The sequence below is a fragment of the Stegostoma tigrinum genome, chromosome 2, assembly GCF_030684315.1.
Source record: "Stegostoma tigrinum isolate sSteTig4 chromosome 2, sSteTig4.hap1, whole genome shotgun sequence".
Lineage (NCBI taxonomy): Eukaryota > Metazoa > Chordata > Chondrichthyes > Orectolobiformes > Stegostomatidae > Stegostoma > Stegostoma tigrinum.
The window spans coordinates 141,345,753-141,370,781 of record NC_081355.1 but is presented as its reverse complement, the minus strand read 5'-3'; positions in this window follow the sequence as shown (position 1 = coordinate 141,370,781).

Here is a 25,029-nt window from a genome sequence, read left to right as displayed (position 1 = left end):
TCTAGACCCAAAACGTCAGCTTTTATGCTCCTGAGATGCTGCTTGGCCTGCTGTGTTCATCCAGCTTCACACTTTGTTACCTTGGATTCTCCAGCATCTGCAGTTCCCATTATCTCCGGTCACCTAGTCTACGTTTGCTCTCACTAACGTAGAGAAGACCACATTGGGAGCACCAGATGCAGTAGACTAGGTTGGAGGAGATGCAGATGAACCTCTGTCTCACATGGAAGGGCTGTTTAGGGCCCTGAATGGAAATGAAGGAGGTGGTTTGTGGGCAGGTGTTGCATCTTTTGCAGTTACAGGTGAAGGTACTGGGGGGGGTTGGAGTGGTTGGTGGAGAGTGTGGAGTGAACTAAGGAGTAGCAAAAGGAATGGTCCTTGCGGAAGGCAGAAAGGGGTGGGGAGCGGAAGATGTTTCGGGTGGTCGGGTCTAATTGGAGTTGGTGGAAGTGTTTGAGGATGACATATTGGATGTGGAGGCTGGTGGGGTGGAAAGTCAGGACAAGGTGGACCCTTTCTTTATTATGTTTGGAGGGGGGATTGTGGTTTAGAGCTGTGGAGCACGGAATGGGGGAGGCTTGGTGGAGGACAGTCTGGATGACAGAGGAGTGGGGGGAAAGAGCATGTTTGAAAATGGGATTCTTGAGAGTAGAACATCTTCTCATCAGTGCAGATGTGACAGAGGTGGGGCGATTGGGAAAAGGGGATAGAGTTTTTGCTGGACAGACAGTGGGAGGAGATGTAGTCTAGGTAGCTATGGGAGTTTGTAGATTTGTAGTAAATTCAGTCCATAAACTGTCACCAGAAATGGAAACGGTAAGATCAAGAAAGGGGAGGGAGATGTCTGAGATAGTTCAAGTGAATCTGAGGACGGGATGGAAGTTGTTAGTGAACTTGACAGACTGCTCTAGTTCAGCCTGGGTGCAGAATGCAGTACCGATGTAGCCATTACTGTAATGGCAGAGGAGTTGGGGAACAGTATCGGTGTATGTAGTGAAGGGGGACTGCTCGACATAACCAACAAACAGGCAGGAGTAGCTGAGGCCCATGTGAGTGCCCCTGGATTTGGAGAAAGTGGGAAGAATTGAAGGAAAAGTTATTGAACGTGAGGGCTTGTTCGGCAAGACAGAGGAGGGTATTGGTGGGGGAGGGAATGGGGCGGTACTGGATAGGTCTGTTGGAGAAGGAAAAATTGAGGGTCTGTAGGCTGTCCTTGTGGGGTATGGATGAGTATAGGGATTGAATGTCCATTGTAAAGATGAAGCTCTGGGGGCCAGGGGACTGGAAGTTTCCAAAGAGGTGGAGGGCATGGTTTGTGCTCTGGATGTAGGTGGGGAGCGCCTGGACCAAGGGGGAGAAAAGGAGACGAGGTAGGAAGAGATGAGTTCTGTGTCGGCAGGGGTAGTTGGGCTTGTGGGCCTTGGGGAGCAGATAGAGCCGGGCAGTGTGGAGATGGGAGACTCTAAGGCTAGAGGCAGTGGAGGGGAGGTCACCAGAAGCAACGAGGTCATAGACAGTGTGGAAGATGGTGGCTTGATGGGCCATGTTGGGGTCATGGTTGGTCCAGGGGCAGGTAGGACGTGGTGTTGCGTAGTTGGTGTTTGGCCTCCGTCCTCCAGGCGACCACCTTTGTCAGCAGGATTGATAATGAAACGGGGATTGGTGTGGAGAGAGTGGAGCGCTGCAGGCTCAGAAGGGGATGGGTTGAAGTGGGTGTGGGAGAAATCGAGGCGGCCAATGCCAAGTTGGCAGTTAGCAGTGAAGGAACCTTGATTTGACTGAGGACTACTCCCCCCACACTTTAAGACATGGGTGTCTGCTTGTAACACATGACGTGTGCTTGACACATACTCAGCTGACTCATGGTGCCAGCTGTGAGATTGCAGTAGCAGTGCACTATACATTAACATGTTCACCCCTTTTGACTGATGACTGCTGACCAGTTGATCTTGTGTCTGCACTAAACTGTAAGGCAAAAGAATGGTACTGTGAGCCTTTAAAGTGTGGCTGAGGGGCCAAAGCACTGAAACGCAAGACAAGACCAGGCAGGTCAAGGTAGGTGTCAAGGAAGTGAGTCCTAAGAAAACACTCAAGAATCCTTGAGATGTAGCCTCATCCAGTCTGTGAGCTGGCTTACTGTCCAGTGTCTCCTTGCAGGAGAATGAAGTGCTAGTAAAGCGCATTGTGAGTGGATTGGAGAGTGCCGTGATGAAGTGAAGAGGCTGGCATGTGTCAGATGCCAATGTCTGTGGACCCCTTGTGCCAGTGTACATGGAGTGTGTCCTGAGAATTTCGTGCTAGGTGTCCAAGGTAAACATATGGAGGTGTAAGTCACAAGCTGAAATTGCCAAGTAATGAACCTGATTTTCATACTGGAAAGTCTCAATGTCTAGTTTCTATCCAGTGGGTCAAAGGATGGGAGTCTGCATATTAATGGGTGGAAATTAGGTCATAATGAGGGTGTCTATGAGAAATTATCCCCATAATGCACCTCTCACCACTCACTAGCCTGAATCATGTTTCAACATTTGGAGCCTGTTTTGAAATATGTGTTCTTGCTCTCAATATCTCACACAGTTCTCCTGAATTTCTTGCCATATCCCATATGTTCAGGGCCTGGAAAAGATCCCAAGATGCATGGCAGATCTTAAGCCTAGATGCTGTAAGATGGTTCCTGCAATAGCTATTTTCCAGCTTGCCATGTCCAAATAGGCTCATTTTCTAAGTATTGAAAGTAGGAGTAATTCATTTGCTCCAATATGCCCAAGTAGGTGTTTTAATCTCCTCATAAGACTCTTCCCATTACTCCTTACCTAACCTTATCAACGTGATCTTTTTCCTTCATGTGTTTATCTAGGCTCTATTTGCATCTACATCATTGGCCTGAAGTACATCTTATTGCAATCAACAATAATTTCCAACTACAGTTTGAGTAAACAAGTATATTTGAATAAAAACAAAGTTACTGGAAAAGCTCAGCAAGTCTGGCAGCATCTGTGAAGAAGAAAACAGAGTTAATGTTCCGGGTTCGGTGACCCTTCCTCAGAACTGTATATTTATGTATATTTGAATACTCAACTGGATTTGTTTGGGACTATTTTACAGCCATAAGCAAAGCAAAGCTTCAGACCTCAAAGAAATCTGCTGCTGATGAAATAATAAAATGTGAGGCTGGACGAACACAGCAGGCCAAGCAGCATCTCAGGAGCACAAAAGCTCCTGAGATGCTGCTTGGCCTGCTGTGTTCGTCCAGCCTCACATTTTATTATCTTGGAATCTCCAGCATCTGCAGTTCCCATTATCTCTGCTGCTGATGAAATAGTGTTTTACAAAGCGGAAATTTCACCAGTCCCAAGGGCAATTTATAGCTGCCACCAAACCGGGAGGGGGGGAGGTTGAGCAAGGGGACGCAATGGCCCAGTGGTAGTATCAATGGACTGTTGATGCATGTAATGTTCTAGGAACCTGAGTTCAAATCTTATCATGGCAGATGGTGGAATTTGAATTCAATGAAAATCTGGAATTAAGAAACTAATGATAGCCATGAAAATGAGCCAATTGTCAGAAATAGCCATTTGGTTCACTAATGCCCTTTAGAGGGAAAAAAAATGCCTGGCCTAGCCTACACTCCACAACCACAGCAATGTGGTTGGCTCATTATTAGGGATATGCAGTAAGTGCTTACCTAGCCTGTGATGCTTTCATCCCATGAATGAATAAAATAAACCTGCAATGGCAGCCATCTGGTAGCCAATCGAGCCAAATTGAAATGCACGCACATAAAGAAATCCAGGAAGTTCAAAAACACTTAAAATTCTTCACTTCTCAAATTTTCACAATTTTATCTGATTAGAAAATGCGCTAAGGAGGAAGCTGAAATAAAAATGAGGCTCTTTTTCATAAACATAAAGCACGCTTATAAATATTTTTAAAAGTAAATGAAACTTCTAATAATTATGGAGGATTTTGGCATTCCATCAACATAAAATGAGATTTATTTTTGTTGGCCAGTCAGTGTGCTCAGCAGAAATTAAAGAGAAAGTTCTCATTAATTATGGAGCCAGTACTTTGTGGGAACCCCTGCTGCAGACCTAATGGCGGAGTGTATTCTGGCTGAGAGCAACTTCTGATTCCTTTGCTTATTCTGTTCATGTCTGAACTCCTGTAATTTGTTGTCAGTTTCAATGGAGTAATAACAGTTAATCTTTGTTTGGCAAGCCCCCTTTAACAGAGAAAAATCCAGGTACCTATATTCACGGCTGCAAATTCTGGTCTCCACCTTTACCATTTATTATATTATAATGATAGGGATGCAATATATATTAAGCTCTTTTTATTGTGACAACATGAAAGGAATCACTCCTGGTGTACACTTGTCTCAGCTTCTGTGGATCACTGGGAGCAATTTGAACCAGACTTGTTCAAGAAGTTCTGAGGAAGAGCCACTGGACCCAAAGCGTTAACTCTGATTTCTCTCCACAGATGCTGCTGGACCTGCTGAGCTTTTCCAGCAATTTGTCTTTGTTTTTGTTTGTCAAGATACTGGTTGCTGCCTGACTTTCACAGAGAGCAATATCAGCTTCCACCCAATTCAATCAGTTTCCAACCATAAAAATGAGCTCAAGTCGTATGTGTGTATTGATGTTGGCAGCAGCATCACAATGATGTGAATTATCAGCTCAGTCATAACCCAAAGCGTAACTTGAAATTCCATGCGTAGACATTCACCATTTTTGTTTCTGATATGAATATACTTGTACCGTCAGGATTCTTTTACTACAAGAGCCACATTTAAAAATCTCACTAATGACGCACTCCAATGTCTTCTTGTTATTCTGAAATCTTGTACTGAACCCGTTCTTCTTCTCAAACTTCCTCCTTTATCTCCCCCTTACTCTCTCTTTTTGCCAGTCACTACTGGATGTTCTAGTTTCTCCTGAACATGTACCCAAGGTATTCTGGTTCTCTCTTGATAAGTTGTTTGTGCGCTGCAATCCACAAAACCTACTCACCAGTTGTGTAGGGACAGTAGGAGCTGCCAATGCTGGAGAATCTGAGATAACACAGTGTGAAGCCTGGTGAACACAGCGGGCCAAGCAGCATCAGAGGAGCAGGAAAACTTGACATTTTGTTCAAAAGTTCCGACTCGAAATGCCAAGCTTTCCTGCTCCTCTGATGCTGCTTGGCCTGCTGTATTCATCCAACTTCACACTGTGTTATCACCAGTTGTGTGTTGTGCAGCTAGTCAACTTCATCCTTCTCAGAAACTACGCTTCTTGTATAACAGTTCTGAGGAAGCGTCACCAGTACCAAAACATTAACTCTGTTTTCTCCTTCACAGATGCTGCCAGATCCGCTGAGCTTTTCCAGCAACTTTGATTTTGTTCCTGATTTACAACATCTGCAGTTCTTTTGGTTTTTACACTTCTGGTGCTTTTGATTATCTTGGTCTTGCTTATACTAGGATCTTTGCATCAATACACTAACATTGACATGGTATTTTGGTAACCTCATTTTGGTTCCTTAAAGATGTTCTTATTTTGAAAGACATCTCATATTTTTGTGAAGGTAGTAATTTCAGTGACTGTTATGCATTTCCTTACTTCTTGATCACTTTTCCAATCAGATGTTATTAGGCTGCTCAGGTAAGAAAGATCATCAGCATTACGATGGCATGGTGAGTCAGTGGTTGGCTCTGCTGTCTCACAATGCCAGGGTCCCAGGTTCGATTCCAGCCTCAGGCGACTGTCCGTGTGGAGTTTGCACGTTCTCCCTGTGTCCGTATGTGTTTACTCCGGTTTCCTCCCACTGTCCAAAGATGTGCAGGCTAGGTGGATTGGCTATGCTAAATTGCCTGTAGTGTTCAGCAACGTGGGGATGGGGTGGATTATAGGCAAATGGGTGTAGGTGGGATGCTGTGAGGGTCAGTGAGGATTCGTTGGGTCGAAGGGCCTGTTTCCACACTGTAGGGATTCCATGATTATAGCTGTCAAAATAAACTCAGCTGTGAAGTTTTCAAGGCACTATCTGCTTACTAACATCCTCAAGCAGTAGCAATAAGTGAAATAGATTGAGAATTCTTTTATTTGGGCAGACTTTCAGCAGGAAAAACATTTATGGAAAACCATCTTGCTGCGATTAACAAATCATTTCACTGCAAAAAGAAACTGGGATGTGTTGTCCGTCAGCATAATGGAGAGTTGCAGAAAATACAGAGGCATGGGATTGAGGGTGATTTAGCGGTTTGGATCAGAAATTGGCTAGCTGTAAGAAGGTAGTGGTTGATGGGAAATGTTCATCCTGGAGACCAGTTACTAGTGGTGTACCACAAGGATCTGTTTTTGGGGCCACTGCTGTTTGTCATTTTTATAAATGACCTGGATGGAGGCAGAGAAGGATGGGTTAGTAAATTTGAGGATGACACTAAAGTCGGTGGTGTTGTGGATAGTGTGGAAGGATGTTGCAGGCTGCAGAGGGACATAGATAAGCTGCAGAGCTGGGCTGAGAGGTAAAAAATAGAGTTTAATGCAGAGAAGTGTGAGGTGATTCACTTTGGAAGGAGTAACAGGGATACAGAGTACTGGGCTAATGGTAGGATTCTTGGTAGTGTGGATGTGTTGAGAGATCTCGGTGTCCATGTGCATAGATCCCTGAAAGTTGCCACCCAGGTTGATAGGGTTTTTAAGAAGGCATACAGTGTGTTAGGTTTTATTGGTAGAGGGATTGAGTTTTGGAGCCATGAGGTCATGTTGCAACTGTACAAGACTCTGGAGTGGCCACACTTGGAGGATTGTGTACAGTTCTGGTCGCCCCATTACAGGAACGTTGTGGAAGCATTGGAAAGGGTACAGAGGAGATTTACCAGGATGTTGCCAGGTATGGAGGGAATGTCTTATGAGGAAAGGCTGAGGGACTTGAGGCTGTTTTCGTTAGAGAGAAGAAAGTTAAGAGGTTAAGAGGCGACTTAATAGAGACATACAAGATAATCAGAGGATTAGATAGGGTAGACAGTGTGAGCCTTTTTCCTCGGGTGGTGATGGGTAGCATGAGGGGACATAGCTTTAAATTGAGGGGTGATAGATTTTGGACAGTTGTCAGAGGTAGGTTCTTTACTCAGAATAGTAAGGGCGTGGAATGCCCTGCCTGCAACAGTGGTAGACTCGCCAAGTTTAAGGGCATTTAAATGGTCATTGGATAAATATATGGATGATAATGGAATAGTGTAGGTTAGATGGGCTTCAGATTGGTTTCACAGGCCAGTGCAACATCGAGGGCTGAAGGGCCTGTACTGCGCTGTAATGATCTATGTTCTATGTTCTATGTTCTCTGCTAACAGATTATTTATAATACATCAAGTTTTGATAAGAAGAGCAAACGAGAGCTGTCAATGCATGGTCTCTTATGTGTCATCTGCAAATACATGGAATTCCTTTTTGCCTTTTTGAGAATTGTACATTGAATTTAAAGACACTAAGTCAGTAACAGTGACCATGAAATTATCATTCGTTGACATAAAAGCCCAGCTCATTCACTCATGCCCTTTATGGAAGGAAATCTGCCAGCCTCACCTGGTCTGGTATATATGTGACTCCAGACCCACAGCAACATTGCCAGGAATGCCCATATCCGATTTCTGAAAAGAAGAGCTAATTTAGGCAGAACATAGTCATCTTCTTCACCTTATTTCCATTAAAGAATGTGTTTAAAAGTGGTAAACTGGTGGAGTTTTATTAAAACAGAAGAAGCTGTGTTTATAAACAAAAAAAAAAATTTATTGATAAGGGTTTCCACTGCTTTCACTTAGGAATAGCTGAATGATATCCAAACAGTACTGAATAATTTCTTTGATGTTCGCTACCCAATTTTAGTAAATTAATAAAGATTTTCATATCAATCATTTAAAAATCTTCCTGTATGTTTAAGAAACAAATGTAATTTGGTAAGTGGGAAGCTTTTCCAAACGAGTGCAACTGGGAAAACTGTGCCAGTTTTGTGAGTTGAGTTAATTCAGACAAAATTAATCTTGAAATGGGTGCAAAGTATTGTGCGAAACATGAAGACAAATAGTTTGGGTTCAACTCATTGAAATTCCTGATATGTCGTATTTGTTCAGCCGATTGCCCTGAAGTATGCCTGCATCCTGGAAGTTCTGCCATTTGGTTTTAAGTCCTTCAACATTACAGTTTCATTTATTTTTCCTAATCAGCAGTGAGATGTGAGCCGCATTAGCTAGGCCAGTGATAACATCTCATCCCTAAGGGCCTCAGGGATAGTGGTGGGTGAGCTGCTGCATCCCAGATAAGAATAACACCTCATTTCCCACTTGGGACCTTGCAGCCCTCCAGACTCAATATCAAGTTCAATAATTTTAGGGCCTAAACTCTCCCATGTCCTGGCCCCCGACCCAACACACCAGGCCTTGTTATCACATAGCCTGCCATTACACACTACCTATTGTTAGTCACTAACAGTCCCCATTAACAACTATTCACCCTCCTTGCCAGATGGTTATTAACTCGTTTGTCTAGCTAACTGCTCTTCTCTGTCTTTGGGCTCTATCCTTTATCCTATCGTTTAGTCCATACTTCATCCCCCTCCCCATTTTCTACATATAAACTGACATTTTCCCAGCCACCATCAGTTCTGAGGAAGGGTCTCCGGACCTGAAACATTAACTCAGATTTTTCTTCACAGATGCTGCTAGACCTGCTGAGCTTCCTGCAACTTCTATGTTGGCATTCCATAGAGGTTTGGTACACCCACAGAGCTATTAGGGAGAAAGTTCCAGGGTTTTGACCCCGTGACTGTGAAGCAGTCTTGGTCAGAATGGTATGTGTCTTGTGGGGGAAAGGTAGTTGTGTTCTCTGTTTCCCTGGCTCTTCTTGGTGGGTAAAGGTCACAAGTTTGTAAGGTGTTGACAAAGGAGCCTTGATGAGTTACTGCAGTGCATTTTATAGATGACAAGCACTGCCTCAACTGTGTACTGGTGAAAGACGGAGTGAACTTTAACTTGATGAATAGGGTGCCCATCAGGTAACTTTGTCTTGGATGGTATTGACTTTCTTGAGTGTTTTTGAGCTGTATTTTCCAATGAGAGTGGAGAGTAATCCATTTCATTCTACACTTGCTTCTTGTAGAGGATGGACAGTCTATGGGGAACCAGGAGGTGAGTTACTCATTGCAGAATTCACAGCCACTCATCTGTTCTCATAGGCACATGATTAGCCAAGTTTGTTTCTTTGTCCAATCATGGGATGAGGGCGTTGCTGGCTAGGCCAACATTTATTACCCATCCCTAATTGCCAAAAGGGCAGTTAACAGTCAATCACATTGCCGTGAGTCTGGAACCACATGTAGGCCAGACCAGATAAGATTGGCAGTTTCCTTCCCAAAGAACCAGATGATCTTTCCTTGACAGTCGACAATGAATTCATCGCTAGACGAATTCCAGTTTTTTCTTATTGAATTCAAACTTCACCATCCACTATCAACCCTCTCTGATGAAGGGTCTAGGCCCGAAATGTCAACTTTTGTGCTCCTAAGATGCTGCTTGGCCTGCTGTGTTCATCCAGCTTCACACTTTATTATCTCAGATTCTCCAGCATTTGCAGTTCCCATTATCTTTGTTCACCATCTACCATGACAGGTTTCAAACCCAGGTGCCCAGAACATTACCTGGTTCTCTGGATTAACAGTTCAGTGATAATGCCACTAGGCCATCACTTTCCCAATTATAAAGCATGGTAACCCCCTCCAAGATATTACTGGTGGATGATTCAGTGATGGTATCACCATTAAACATCAAGAAGACTTGGTTAGATTCTCTTTTATTGGAGATGGTTATTGCCTGGTAACTGTGTAACACACATGCCATGGAGGAATATCAGCAACAAGGTCTTGGTACAAAGGTGATTAGCTTCCAGTAACTACAATCATCTTCCTGTGTGCTAAATATGACCATAACCAATACAGAGATTTCCCCTGATACCAATTGACTTCAATTATAATCTACTCCTTGATGCTGTATTTGGTCAGATGTTAACTTAATGTCAAGGAAAGCGATTTTCATCTTATTCCTGAAATTCAGCTCACTTGTCCATGTTTGGGTAAAACAATCATGGACTCACGTGCCAAATCATGCCAACAGAACCCAAATTGACAATTGATTAAAAACAGACTTCACCTATGTTTATGGTCTCAAAGATTCCTACTGGTTGCAATGTGTTGTGGAAAGTTGTGTGCTCATGTTATCTGAGAACTCTGGGGATATTCTGTGAATGTCAAAAGTTCAGGTGAAAATAAATAGTGCGTTGTATCACATTCCTTTGTGCATTATTTTTAGGCAAGTGTTAATGTGATTCTATCTATTTTAAATGTGTTATCACCTGCCTTAATATACACATTGGAGAATGCAGATTGAGATCATTTCTGTCATGTAGGATATTTGACAGAAAGAAATGTTGATCTCTCTGGTTTCTTGAAAGGGCGGCTTAATCTATGAAGGGACATTAAACTATTCCATATAACATTGGCAGAATATGTTTTGTTCTAAATATTGACCAGACTTCCTAACTTTGCCATCATTCAGGCACAAGTTAATTTGTTACTAAAGAGAGGGAAAGACCAGAGTATAATTTTCTCCTGTACACCTTCAGGTGGCTAATAGATCAATAAATGTGTATTAATGAGTCATGTAAGGAGATTCAAAATCACATATCATTGGCTAATCATTGCCTCATAGACCATAGCTCCAGACTCTGTGCAGACAAGGCAAATGAGTAGTGTAATTAGTTTCTCATTAATTGAGGGAATCTGGAACTTGCAGAGGCATTTTGATATTCTTCCAGCTAATATGGGACTTGTACCATGCAGAACTCTGAATTTTAAAATAGGCCTTTTGCCTGCAGCAATAATGGGTTGAATTTAGCAATCATTTTATGAGTTTAACATTGCTGCAATGATAAACAATTCAGCAAGACAGAGGTTAGTGCCTCATCCATATGGACTGGAGGACCATTAGGCACAGGAGCAGAAGTAGGCCATTCAGCCCATTCAATCCGCACTGCTATTCAAGGAGATCCTGGCTGATTTGATAATCCTCAACTCCACTTTCCTGCTTGATCCCAAGGCCTTTGGTTCCCTGAATGATTAAAAATCTACCTCATCTTCGAATATACTGAATGACCTAGCCTCACCAGTTCTGCAGTAAAGAAGTCTCCAGTTTCATTGCTGTCTGAGAGAAAAGAAAAACTCCTCATCCCTGTCTTAAATGGCTGACCCCTTATTCTGAAGTTATGTCCACTGGTTCTAGTTTCTCCCACAGGGAAACCAATCTCTTTACATCTACCCTGTCAAGCCCCGAAAGAATTTTACATGTTTCAATAAGGTCTTCTCTCTTTCTCCTAAACTCCAGTGAGTAGAAGCTCACTCAGCCTCAAGAAAATCCTTTCAAACCCAGAATCAGCCGAGTGAACTTTCTCTAGACTGCCTCCAATGTCAGTATATCTTCACTTATTTAATGGGACCAAATCTGTTTACAATATTCCAGCAGTGGTCTGACCATAGTTTTAGCAAAACTTCCCTACTTTAACACATTTTTTCCCCAGGGTGTTGAGTCCATGAATAATTTTGGTCGGGGTGTTTCTTTCAGGCATTTCTGGTGGCTGCCTGGAATGAATGCCTTTAAATTAGCTTCTTCATTAATTTCAGATCTGCAATCCGTTTGGCCTCATCAGGAGCAAACTGGTGATCTAACTAATCTCATAATGAAACCAATCCAGTTTGTGATCAGGAACTGACCTTGCACCAGTTGGCCTGAATATGATTCAGGCTGCTACACTGACAAGTGACAGTAGAGTCTGGAAGGATATGCTGTCAAAAGTTGATACTAACCTTGCCTACATTTGAACCTGGATAACATTGTATGGAGGCAATTGGGGATCCTGCTTTCTTAAATGCAAATGCTATTAATACATAAATATTGTTACCACTTTGTGGCAAATATAGAACATAAATTACAAGTCAGTACATCAAATTACTATCTTTCATCTCCCTCCAGCTTTGGTAATTATTTATAATGTGTACTTGAAAATTTCGATTTGTAAAATTGAAACAGTTGGGTGTATCAGTCTCTTCAGTCAACTCCAGCCTGTGTGTGTGTGTGTGTGTGTGTGTGTGTGTGTGTGTGTGTGTGTGTGTGTGTGTGTGTCATCTTGAAGACAATGCTAAGGCTTTGAAAAGTGTTGTACAATTTCACTAAATATCTGCAGTGAACTTTTTTTTATTTCTTCTCACTGTAATCTTGTAGTTTATTGTGAAAATTGAAATGTTTGTGACTTTTCCTGATCAAAATGAGCCAAATGCTAATTGGTTGTGCTGTGACCCAAAATCTAGCGTGTTAACAATGCCAATCTGATGGTGGTGTGTTCAAATCGTGAGCGGTTGTGACAGAATATATGAGGAGAAAGCGCTCCCCCCATCAAGAATGGTAGAGGGTGCAGATTTAAAGTGATTTGCAAAGGAAGCCAATATATTTATATATTAATTGCTTTTCATTCAAGAAAGCAGGATCCCCAGCTCCTTCCATACGATGCTATCCAGGTCCAGGCTTAGAGCAAGATTAGCATCCGTAGCAAGACTTTTCACAATATGGTTTGGCCACATTTAGAGTACTGCATACAGTTCTGGTTGCCACATTACCAAAAGGATGTGGACGCTTTGGAGAGGGTGCAGAGGAGGTTCACCAGGATGCTGCCTGGTATGGAGGGTGCTGGCTATGAAGAGAGGTTGAGTAGATTAGGATTATTTTCATTAGAAAGACAGAGATTGAGGGGTGACCTGATTGAGGTCTACAAAATCATGAGGAGTATAGACAGGGTGGATAGCAAGAAGCTTTTTCCCAGAGTTGGGGGCTCAATTACTAGGGGTCATGAGTTCAAAGTGAGAGGAGGAAAGTTTAAGGGAGATATGCGTGGAAAGTTCTGTACGCAGAGGATGGTGGGGGCCTGGAACGCATTGCCAGCGGAGGCATTAGACATAGACACGTTAGCGTCTTTTAAGATATATTTGGACAGGTACATGGATGGGCGGGGATCAAATGGACTCAGACCGTTAGAAAATAGATGACAGGTTAGACAGAAGATCTCGATCGGCACAGGCTTGGAGGGCCGAAAGGCCTGTTCCTATGCTGTAATTTTCTTTGTTCTTTGTTCTTTGTTCAATATATCCAGCCAATCTCTACTGCCACTTGTCAGTGTAGAAGACTCAGTCACATTCAGGCCAACTGGTGCAAGGCCAGTTCCTGAACACAAACCGGATGGATTTTATCACGAGATCTGTTGAATCATCAGTTTGCTCCTGATATGAGAAGAAACTTCTTTACAGAGATGTACAACACAGAAACAGACTCTTTAGTACCTGAAGAAGGATGCCAACCTGAAATGCCAACTTTTCTGCTCCTCTGATGATGCCTGGCCTGCTATGTTCCTCCAGCTCCACACTGTTATCTGTTTGGTACCTACTGCCCTTTACACCACCCTGTCTACCTATGACTTCAAGGAACTTTGAACCTGCACCCAGAGGTCTCTTTGTTCAGCATCACTCCACAGGACCTTACCCCTAAGTATATAAGTCATGCCCTGATTTGCCTTACCAAAATGTAGCACCTCACATTTACCTAAATTAAATTCCATCTGCCGCTCCTTGGTCTATTTTCCCATCTGATCAAGGTCCCGTTGTACTCTGAGATAACCTTCTTCATTGCCCACTACACCACTAATTTTGGTATATTCTACAAACTTACTAACCATCCAAATAATCACATCCAAATCATTTGTATAAATTCCAAAAAGCAGTGGAGCCAACACTGAACCTTACAGCACACCGCTGATCACAGGCCTATAGTCCAAAAAGCAACCCTCTGCTACCACCCTCTATCTGCTACCTTCGCGACAATTTTGTATCCAGTTGGCTAGTTCTCTCAGTATTCCATGTGACGTAGCCTTGATAACAAGTCTACCATGCGGCTTGTGGTCTGGACCTGGAATGCACCAACTGGAAAGACATTTGAATCAGACTCAATAGAAGCATTCAAGAGGGCATTAAGTGATGACTTATGTAAAAAAAATTACAGGAATATAGAGAAAGGGCAGATGAATGGGACTAAATCATCATGTTCTTTTGGAGAATCTGTGTAGATATGATTAGCTAAAAGACCTTCTTTTGCACCATAATTATTCAGTGATTCTTCTGTCTGTAGGTAGGTGTAATGCAATTTATTTTTATGTAAACGCAAAATACTCAATGTAAAGGATGATTTTAATACACATCAAAAATAATCATATCACAAACTATAACAATTAAAATTGCGTTTTGGTTCCCTTTATAAGTTATAACATTCCTGAGGTAGAGGAATCCATTAATTGTTATGTCTCAGTTGGTTTCTTGATGTCACAGTTTTCTGACTGTTTTTGAAGGTGTTAATCCTCATCTTACTAGATCAGGAGTGGAGGCAGTCAATATAAAATGCAGAATAATATGAAAAATTTTTTTTATCTGTTTCTTCTTCTCTCTTCGTTGTCTCGTTGTTTCCAACCTGCTTCATACTAAGCAATTGATGGAAGAATTTCTCCAATGTCTCATCCATCAGGGAATACCAGAATGGTGAATATGGACCAGAAGTAATATCACTGGATCAGCAAACCAGAGGCCTAGGCTGATTGACTCATAGGAAGTAGGAACACAGGAATATGTGTAGCCCATTGTCCCTCTAGCCTGCTTTTCTATTTGGGCAGATCATCTATATGTTCCCACAACATTTCCATATCCCTTGATATCATTAATCTCCAGAAATCTATGAACATCTCTCTTGCACATGCTCGATGACTGATCTTCCACAGCCCACTGGGATTGAGAATTCCAAAGATTCACCACTGTCTAAGTGAAAAAATTCTTCTTCATCTTTATCTTAAGTGGTCTACATGTTAATGCGAGATAACGTCTCTCGATTTTGGACTCACCAGTTAGGGGAAGGATCTTTTCTCCAACCACCTGGTCACACCTTGTGGGATCCTTGCAAGTTTCAATGATGTCACCCCTCACTCTTCAAAAATCCAGGGAATGCAAACCCAGTTGCCTCAATTTCTCCTAGCAAACCTCTGTTTCACTCCTTCTCTGGAAAGTATATCTTTCCTCAGATTCCTCAGGTCGCACCAAGATTCATACACCTATGACAAGGCATCTTTACTTGTATACACAAAGCCCCCTCTGATGAAGGCCCAGATCATTTGACTTCCAAAATTGCCGGGTCTTAGTGTTCCTGCATGTATAGTGGCTCACAAACAAAGACTCTCAAGTCCCCTTAAATACCTGTACTCCCCAAACTTCCACCATTGAAAATATGTTCTGCCTTTCTGATTTTTCAGCCAAACCGAATATTTCTTTTCATTCACTGCGTGACATGTGGCTGGGCCAGCATTTATTGCCCAGCTCCGAAGAACAGCCTCACTCGACTTGAAACATTAACTCTATTTCCCTCTCCACAAATACTGCTAGATCTTTTGCGTTTCTCTAGCATTCCTTGCAATTGTTTCAGATTTCCAGCATCACCGGCATTTTGATTTTATTCGCTGCCCATTCTTAATTGCCTTTGACAAGGTGTTGGTGAGCTGCCTTCTTGAACCATTGCAGTCCTGCTGTAGGTTGACCCACAATGCCTTTCGGGACAATTTTGATCCAGTGATAATGAAGGACTGGTAATACATTTCCAAGTCAGGATGGTGGGGGCTTGGCAGGGAACTTGTAGATGGTGGTGTTCCCATGTATCTGCTGCCCTTGTCCTTTTAGATGGAAGTGGACAAGAACTTAGAAGGTGCTGTCTCAGAAGACTTGGTAAATTTCTGCGCAGCATCTACAAGATAGTACACACTGCTGTTACTGAGCGCTGGTGGTGGAGGGATTGAATGCTTACGGATGTAGTGCCAAACAACCAGGCTGTTTTGCCCCAGATGGTATCAAGCTTCTTGAGTGTTGTTAGAGTTGCATTCCTCCAGCCAACTGGGGAATGATCCGTCACCACCCTGACTTGTACCTTGTGGAATTGTGAACAGTCTTTGGGGAATTGAGAGATGAGTTATGAAAGACCCTACTGCACTATTTCATTGCATTATTGCTAAAATTTGACCTAACATCACACTTATTCGCATGATATTCCATCTGCCATGTTTTAGCTCATTGACTGGCCTGTTTAAGTCCACTTACAGCCTCTGCGCATATTTCTCTCAGCTCATGTTCCCACCCAGTCTCTTGTCATCTGCAGATTTAGAAATATTATAATTGGTCCTTGCATTCAAATCATTTGTGTGCATTGTGAACAGCTATGGACCTAACACTGATCCTTGAAGTAGCCCAATAGCCTGCTGTGCTGAGAATGATTCCTACTATCGGCTTCCTGTCCATTAACCAATTCTCAACTTATACTGGTATATTCTCCCAATCCCATCTCACAAAATTTATTGACAAACCACCAGTGTTAGACATAATCAAAAGCCTCTTGAAAATCCAAATACACAACATCCAATTCTCCTCTTTTATTTACACTACATGTAATGTCCTCCAAAAATTCTCTTTCATAAATCTGTCTAACTTTATCACTCTTTTATAAATGTTTAGAAACTTTATAAGAGATTCAAAAATTTTCAATAATACTGACATCAAACTAACCCACCTGTAGTTCTCAATTCTCCATCTTTCTCCGTTCTAAAATAGAGGGATTACACTTATTACTTTTGGATCTGCAGGAACCATTCCAGAAAATATAGAACATATTGAGCAATAACTAGCAATGCATCCATTATCTCTCTAACTACTCCCTTCAACACTCTGGGGTAATGCTCAATTGGTCCAAGGCCCTTTTAAACCATCAACCCAGTTAACCTTTTAAATACAACGCTATACTGGTACTAATTTCCTCAGTTTGATAAGTCCCTTGGTTGTCTCGTATTTCTGGGACATTTTCTCACGCTTGGGGGTCATGGGTTCAAAAAACAATATCATTGAGTATAAAACTGTTGATCAGTGATGGTGATCAAGAACTATCATCAATTGTTGTAAAACCCTTCTGGTTCACTCATATCCTTTAAGGAAACCTTCACCTGATTTGGTCTATATGTGACTCCAGACCTACAGCAAAGTGGTAACTCTTAACTGGCCTCTAAACAGCAAGGTTTACATTCAAGGGCAATTAGGGATGGATAAAAAATGCTGGCCTTGCCAGATATACCCACATACCATCAAAGAGTAAGGAAACCAAAATTACCAAAAGGATGGCAGAGGCTCAGGGAGAAAGCCTATGATGACACCTTTTCATGGAAACCTGACTTGGGTATAAATGAAGCTATGGCAGTATAACCCACTTATAAGGAGTTTTGTAAGTGAGCTGAATGTTTTTCAGCTAATGGTCACCAATAGGATGCGTCACAGTTAAGTTTAATCCTGGTCAGGTTTCAGTTCTATCCATGAATTTATGTTTATCCTCTTTGACTGAGGGCATTGTGATGTAACAGCATTCAATTGGCAAACATAAGGACTAATTCCCTTGCTGTTCTTACTATAATGCAGCAGGATCTTCCACTGGCTACCTGTAAGGGCAGATGGGGCCTTAGTTTAACATCTCTCCCAAAAGAATGTTCCTCCATGGGTGAGGTGATGGCCTAGTGGTATTATTGCTGTACTGTTAATCCAGACATTCAGGTATGTTTGAATTCTATGTTCGAATCCCACCACAGTAGATAGTGGAATTTCAATTCAGTAAGAATGTGGCATTAAGAGTCATTGTTGATTGTCAGGAAAAACCTATCTGGTTCATTAATGCCCTTTAAGGAAGGAAACTGCCATCCTTATCTGGTCTGGACTACATATGACTCCAGGTCCACAATGTGGTTGACTCTTAACTGTCCTCTGGGCAATTAAGGATGGGCAATAAATGCTGCCCGGCCAGGGATGCCATCATCCTATGAATGAATAAGTCCAACAATGCAACACTCAATCAGTCCTGCACTGAAGTCTTAGTGTAGATTCCATGCTTCTGTCTTCAAAATCAGATTTGAACCCTCTATCTTCTGGCTCAGAAATACTGAAGCCAATTCTTCACATTGGCTTTCTACTGCATGTATGGATGTGTTTTAAGGAGTCAAGAGGCAAGCCACTCATTGCACATCTCTTCATCTGACCTGTTCTTGTAGATACTATGTTCATGTTGCTGGTCTAGTTCTGGTAACTTCCAACTTGTTGCTAGTGAGGAACTCACTGATAGTGGTCAGTTGAAGAAGAATAGGAGATTGTTTGTCATCGCTTTGTTTAGGATGGTCATTGCCAAGATTTTATCTGGCATTAATGACATATGCTGCTTGCTATTTCAAAATTGGTACTCCAAGTACTACATGAGGCTGGAATTGGTTACTTGAAATCCCATTCCTGACCTAGTACTGCAAGGAAGATTATTAATGAAGCTAATGAAGGTGTTGGACTGAGGACATTTCTCCAAAGAATTCTTGTCATGACATATAGAACATAAAACATGGAACAGTATAGCCCAGGAACAGGCCCTTTGGCCCATGATGGTGTGCTGAACATGACACCAAGTTAAACTAATCCCTTCTGCCTGCCCTTGGCCCATGTCCTTCCATTTCTTGCTTATTCATGTGCTTGTCTAAAAGCCCCTTAAAAGCCCCAGCGTATCTGCCGCCACAACCACTCCTGGAAGCACGTTCCAGGCACCTACCAGTCTGTGTAAAACACTTTGCCCCTTGCACCTCCTTTGTACTTTCCCCATCTCACCTTAAATGCATGCCCTCTAGTATTAGACATTAGACACAGTGATCATTGGCCTCTCACAACAAGAACCAAATTTTTGCCTTCTAAACCCTTTGGGGTGCTCATATGAGCACTCCTTACAAATACTTAATATTTAACAAGGCAAGGAGTTCTAATGCAAAAATTGGCATTTCCATTCTGGTCAGCACAAAGCACTCCAAAGACAGATGTCATGTGGATAGGAAAAGAAAGTTGACCTCAGCATGGCATTTTTAAAATAAATTCTGTACCAGCCTCTCTGAGGCACCCTGACAATTTCATTTCCAAGTTCAAGCAATTAGCATTGTGAAGGAAGGTCTGCCAGGAATTGGTTTAAGCTGAGCCAAACTCATTTCCTTTTTGCCTCAAAACCAACATGTAAAGAAAACTTCACTACTGTCAACCTGAAATGGATTTGAAATGAGGGCCCAAAGGTGAACAACTCATATCTGGCCCACTCCCCTAGCTACTCATCTCAAATAAGGCATCTTTATGAATCATAGCCATTCTCAAATTAGAAATATGCTTTCAATATTGCATAACTATGCTTTTTGTTTCTGACATGGTTCTTCCAGGCATGCATTCTTACTTCAATTAAAGAATGATCGTCAGAATACACCTGAAACCAGTTCCAGTGTGTTCCAAAAAAACATAGCCGTGAGCCATTCTTTCAAAGTGTTCGGATTCTTGGACTGAGTATTCACCGTGGATGTGTGTCTGCACATCCTTCAAGGCATACAGATGCAAATGATCTAAGTTGGCCTATTGTTTGAAGTTATTTTTGGCTGCCAAGTATATGTGTGACAGTTGCATTTGTCAAAGTTCTGAAGGGTTCCACCCCAAATGTTAATCTGCCTCTCTCCGACAGAATTAACTAATCCGTTGTAAATGTTCAGCATTTTCTCTTGTTACGCATATCAATATGTTGTGGAAATTCTTGTTGACTGTTAAAATGAACTCCCATTCACCTGTAGTTTTTTTATAAAGTGTTCATCTGTGCATGTTATTGTGTTCACTTGTACTTGCCACAGTGCTCGCCTGCATCTGTACCTGTAACAGTGATCACCTGTGCCTGTCCCAGTGCTCATTTCCACCTTTACAAATGTCAAAGTGAAAGGTATTCATCTGTGCTAATAAAAATGCTCAAAAGCACCTGTCACCATGCTCACTTGTGAATGTAATACTGCACACACTTTTTTACTGTAACAGTGTTCACCTATACCAGTCTCAAAATATCAGTGTTCACTTATAACTGTCACACTTCTTACCTGTATCCATCACAGGCCTCAACTGTACCAATCACAGTGACCACTAATTCCTGTTCATCTCTGCTCCTGCTCATCTTATCCTTTATTGTATTCACTTGTACCTTCTCCTGTTGACCTGTGCCCATGCAGGTATTCACCTGAATCTGCAATAGTGTTCACCTGTAAGTGTCACACTGTTCACCTCAATGTGTGGCAATGCACACCTAAATATATGACCATGTTCACCTGTACCTGTCACTGAGCCTAGACATGATTGTTCCAATGTTCACCTGTAGCTGTCACAGTACTTAAGTGAATTTAATATTGCGCTCACCTCTTCATTCTGATATGTCAACCTGTTATGATATTCATCCATACCCTTACAGGTGTTTATCTGTACCTGTTGTAAGTTAACCTGTACCTGTAATTGTTTTCACATGTACCTTCCACACTATTCACCCGTAACTCCTGTGCCATTCTCTAGTTCCAGTATAAGGTGTTTACCTGTACCTGTCACTTGGCTCACCTGTAGATGTAATAATGTTCACCTGTCCCTGTCACAGTGTGAACTTGTCCTTGTTGCAGTTATCAGCTGTACCTGTCAGATTACGTGCTTGTATTGTCAGCAGTATCCGCCTGTACCTGTGTTCAATGGTACTTGCATAAGTGTTCAAATGTATCTTTTGAGGTTCTTAGCTGTATGTTTGGTGCTACATGCAGTAGCTGTAAAAATGTTCACCTTTACCTGTTATCTTTTACTTATAACTGGGCTGGGTATGACATTTTATCTTCAGGTATGGGGCCTGACTTTCATGGCTAGAAGCTGAAAGCCACGGGTGGGGGTGTTGGTTGGCTTAATTGGCTGAATGGTTAGTTTTCAATGGAGAGTAACATCCCAACACCATTGCATTCCTGCACTCCCTGACATTACCATGATGGACCCTGCTTTTCAACCTCTCTCCTTGACTGAGGCCTGATAACCCTCAGGTTAAACCACCACCAGCCATCTGTTTCTAATGAGAAAGCAATTGTATGGTCAGGGGTAGCACCTTTACATTTATAACTGAAGGGGTCTTGCGGCACAGTGGTCCCTACCATTGAAACACGAGGCCCAGGTTCAAGTCCCATCTGCTCCAGAGGTGTGTCATAACATCTGTGAACAGGTTGGTTAAAAATATCCAGAAGCACAAAGGCTGTGGTCCACAGGGATGCTTTGCGTCCAGACAGATAAATTCAGTATGATGTAACAGGGGCAGTTTGAGAGAAGTTGTTGATGTAATGGTAATGTGCCTGGAAGAGTAACCCACATGGCCCAGTTTAATGGATGTGGATTTAAATCCCACCCAGTCAGTTGGATGAATTTCTAATTCAACCAATTAACAATTCAGAAATGAAAGCTAGTATCAGTAATGGTGACCATGAAATAATTGTCATAAAAACCTATCTCATTCACTCATGTCCTTGAGGAAAGGTATGGTGGCTCAGTGGTTAGCACTGCTGCCTCACAGCACCATGGACCTGGGTTTGATTCCACCTTTAGGCAATTGTCTGTGTAGAGTTTGCACATTCACCCTGTTTCTACGTGGGTTTCCTCCGGGTGCTCTGGTTTCCTCCCACAGTCCAAAGAAGTGCAGGCTAGGTGTGATTGGCCATGCTAAATTGCCTGTAGTGTTCATGGATGTGTAGATTAGGAGGGTGAGTCTGGGTGGGATCTTCTGAGGTTCGATGTGGACTTGTTTAGCTGAAGGGCCTGTAGGTATTCTGTTCTATGATCAATCTGCCATTCTTACCTGGTCTGGTCCACATGTGACTCCCTGACCTACAACAATGTGGTTGATTTTTAACTGGCCTTTGAAAATGGCCTAGCAAGCCATTCCATTTATGGCTTAATCTGTATAGTCAATAAATGTTGGTCTTACTACTGACCTTTACCATTCCATCAAAGAAGACGAGAAAAGTAACCTGTTGCTTCTGTAAAACAAAGGGAAACAACTGGGACCTTGGGTGTGAGCAGGATAGGTGGATCAAAAGAAGGATGTAAATTGTGGCAGCTGCAATACAGTTGAAGACTATAATTATTTGCACATAAAGCTGACAGTTATAATGCACTCAGTTCACTAAACTGGATGTGCTTGATAAAATATACTAAGATACTCTAGTAAAGCTGTCTGTCACCTGCAGCATATTTCAATTGATCTTTTATGGCCAGACCATATTTATTCATTTCTTGTCTCCCACCATCATCTTCAAAATGCTTCTAGTCTATGCCGATTGCACAATTACAAAAAATTCAGAGTCACAACAGCAAGCAACAAGAATTTCCATTTATTTTAACACAGTAAAGCCTCACAGGATCCTTCATGGGGGAAACTTATTGATCTTAAACATCAGGACCTATTAGGACATATTAATTAAAGCTTGATTAAAGAGGCTTTAACTTAAAAGAGGGAGAAAACTTTATAGACAAATTTTCAGAGGCAAAGGCCTGGGCACCTGAAGACATGGTTGCCAATGCTGAGATATACAGAAAAGGATGCTCAAGAGGCCAAAGATTGGTTCTCTTTGCATGCATAACCTTTTGGGAATGAGTGACTCGTCCTCAATCTTTGACCTCGAGATCGTGATTCCTCAATCTTGGATCCCACATTTTGCCTGTTCCCTTCATTCCCCACAATTATTGCTCAAGTCCACAACTGGAGTGGTCCACAGTATGGGATTTTTGCCAGTTAAATACCTGTTCTGCAAGTTAGAAAGCAAGTGTTTTAGAACCAGTTACTAAAGTTGTTACATGGAAGGTACAAACCATTTCATTAAAAACAAACAGTCTACTGTTGTACTTATAGTCCCTGGTTAAGGTATCCTCCAGAAGAAGAACTATCTTCTCCTTGTGTACCACATCAAACCCATTCACAATTTTAAAAGACTTTTACCAAGTCATCCTTCAATTTTCTGTTCCCTGTGATGTTTAGCACTGAGGGCTGAATGGCGTCCTTTCATGATGTTGACCCAATTCAGTGCAAATTGGTGTTGATACAGGCAATGGGAGTGAGGAAGGGTTTGAAGTGAAGGGACTCTTGCAGCACACTGGTAATGTCCCACCCTCTGAGCCAGAAGGTCTGGGTTCAAGTACCACTTGTTCCAGAGGTGTGCCATGACAGCTCTGAACAGGTTAGTTAGAAGTATCCAGGTATGCAGTGAGGATACTGAAGGAGTTCCACTGTGGGTCTTGTCAAAGGATCGCATAGGGAAAATTACTTTCTCAGAGTAATTTTTGTTCATTATTTTGCGACCATATTGGGCTATCACTGACAAGACAGCATCTGCTGCTGAAAGCCATAAAGCATTCCATTCCTCATCACTGGCAATCCTCAACATGATGAGATATTAAGGTTTCAGACAGTACTTTACCGCAAATACTTCCTTGCAGATATTCTACATTTGCCTTGAGGAGTAGACAAGTCCATTTAAATCCCGCAGACGGCTTTCCCTTAGTTGTGTCTGATAGGATTCCACCTGATAAATCAGTAAATCTATTGAAATCTCCAGCGGCCCAAGTTGTTTAACAGCTACATTGATACTTGTGTACATTCAGAGCTGAAACCAATGAAAGTGCCGCGAAGTGCTTCTCAGCCTCTGATAATTACCTCTGTTGACAGACAGCACCTAAGCCTGTGCTTTAATATGTTTTCATCCTCTACAACACAAAAAACATCTTTGATGCTCCCGGATAAGACAGGAAACCAGCGATGTGCTGAAGGTGGGGGAAAGGCAGGATGTTTTCATTGTTTTGCAAGTGGTGAGGGGGTCACTGCAGTTATATCTGACCTTATCTGATGTCACAAGCTGCGTGATAAGAGTAGCAAAGAGTCCATCATTAGACCATCCCATGACACAATGTTGTTCAGATTTTCATGTTGCAACTATATTCTTTACTAACAGCACCTGTCTTTGAGTTACCACTCTTGACAATTTGCTTTGCTTCTGCTCATCTCAACACACTCCAATCTGCATCACCCCTCCATCCCATAGCCACCAACATTTAACCCTCTTCTACATTATTGCTCAGTGGCCCCTCTGGTTACTGTTCTCCTCCAACTGGGGCAAAAAGCTCGTTTGTATTTTGCAGTGACTGGATTGATGTTAAAGATACAAGCTGGGATAAAAGAAGACACTGTGAAACAGCTGGACACTCACTAACCTTGCAACATTCATACCTCAGTGTCTTTGATACTGAACCTTTTTTAAAATTACTTTTACTTGCTCTCACACCCCCACATAACATAAACTCCAAGTTTTTGGAAAGCCCATCATATCCCGCAATATGTTCTCCTAGTCCATCAGCCCTGATATCCCTGTCTGCCCAACTCCACAAAACAGTGCATTTAAAAACCTGAGGCTTTACTTTGAAATCTTGCTGTCACCTTGCCACTCACGCCACCTTGGCTTGGATCTTATATCACCATACCTTGGGTCAAAAACATGGCATTCCCTCCCTGACAGACTATGGGTATACATTCATTCCACAGACTGCAGTGGTTCAAGAAGGTGCCTCACCAGCACCATCTCCAGAACATGCTGCGGAGGTGCCATTGTTGGACTTGGGTGGTCAAGGTCAAAGGCCATATTACACCAGCTTACAGTCCAACAGGTCTATTTAACATCACAAGCCTTCAGAGTGCTGCCCCTTCGTCAGGTGGTGATTTCACCAGAGGAAGGGGAACTGCTCCGAAAGCTGGTGATTTCAAATAAGCCTGTTGGACTATAACCTGGTTTTGTGTGACTTCTGACCTTCTCCAGAACAGTTAGAGATAGACATTAAATTTTTCCTAGGTTGGCAATGTTCTCATTCCATGCATGAATGAATTAAAACCCTATCTTTACAACGTCCTTCAGCTTCGAAGCATATCAGTTTGTCTGACTCCAGTCTTATTGC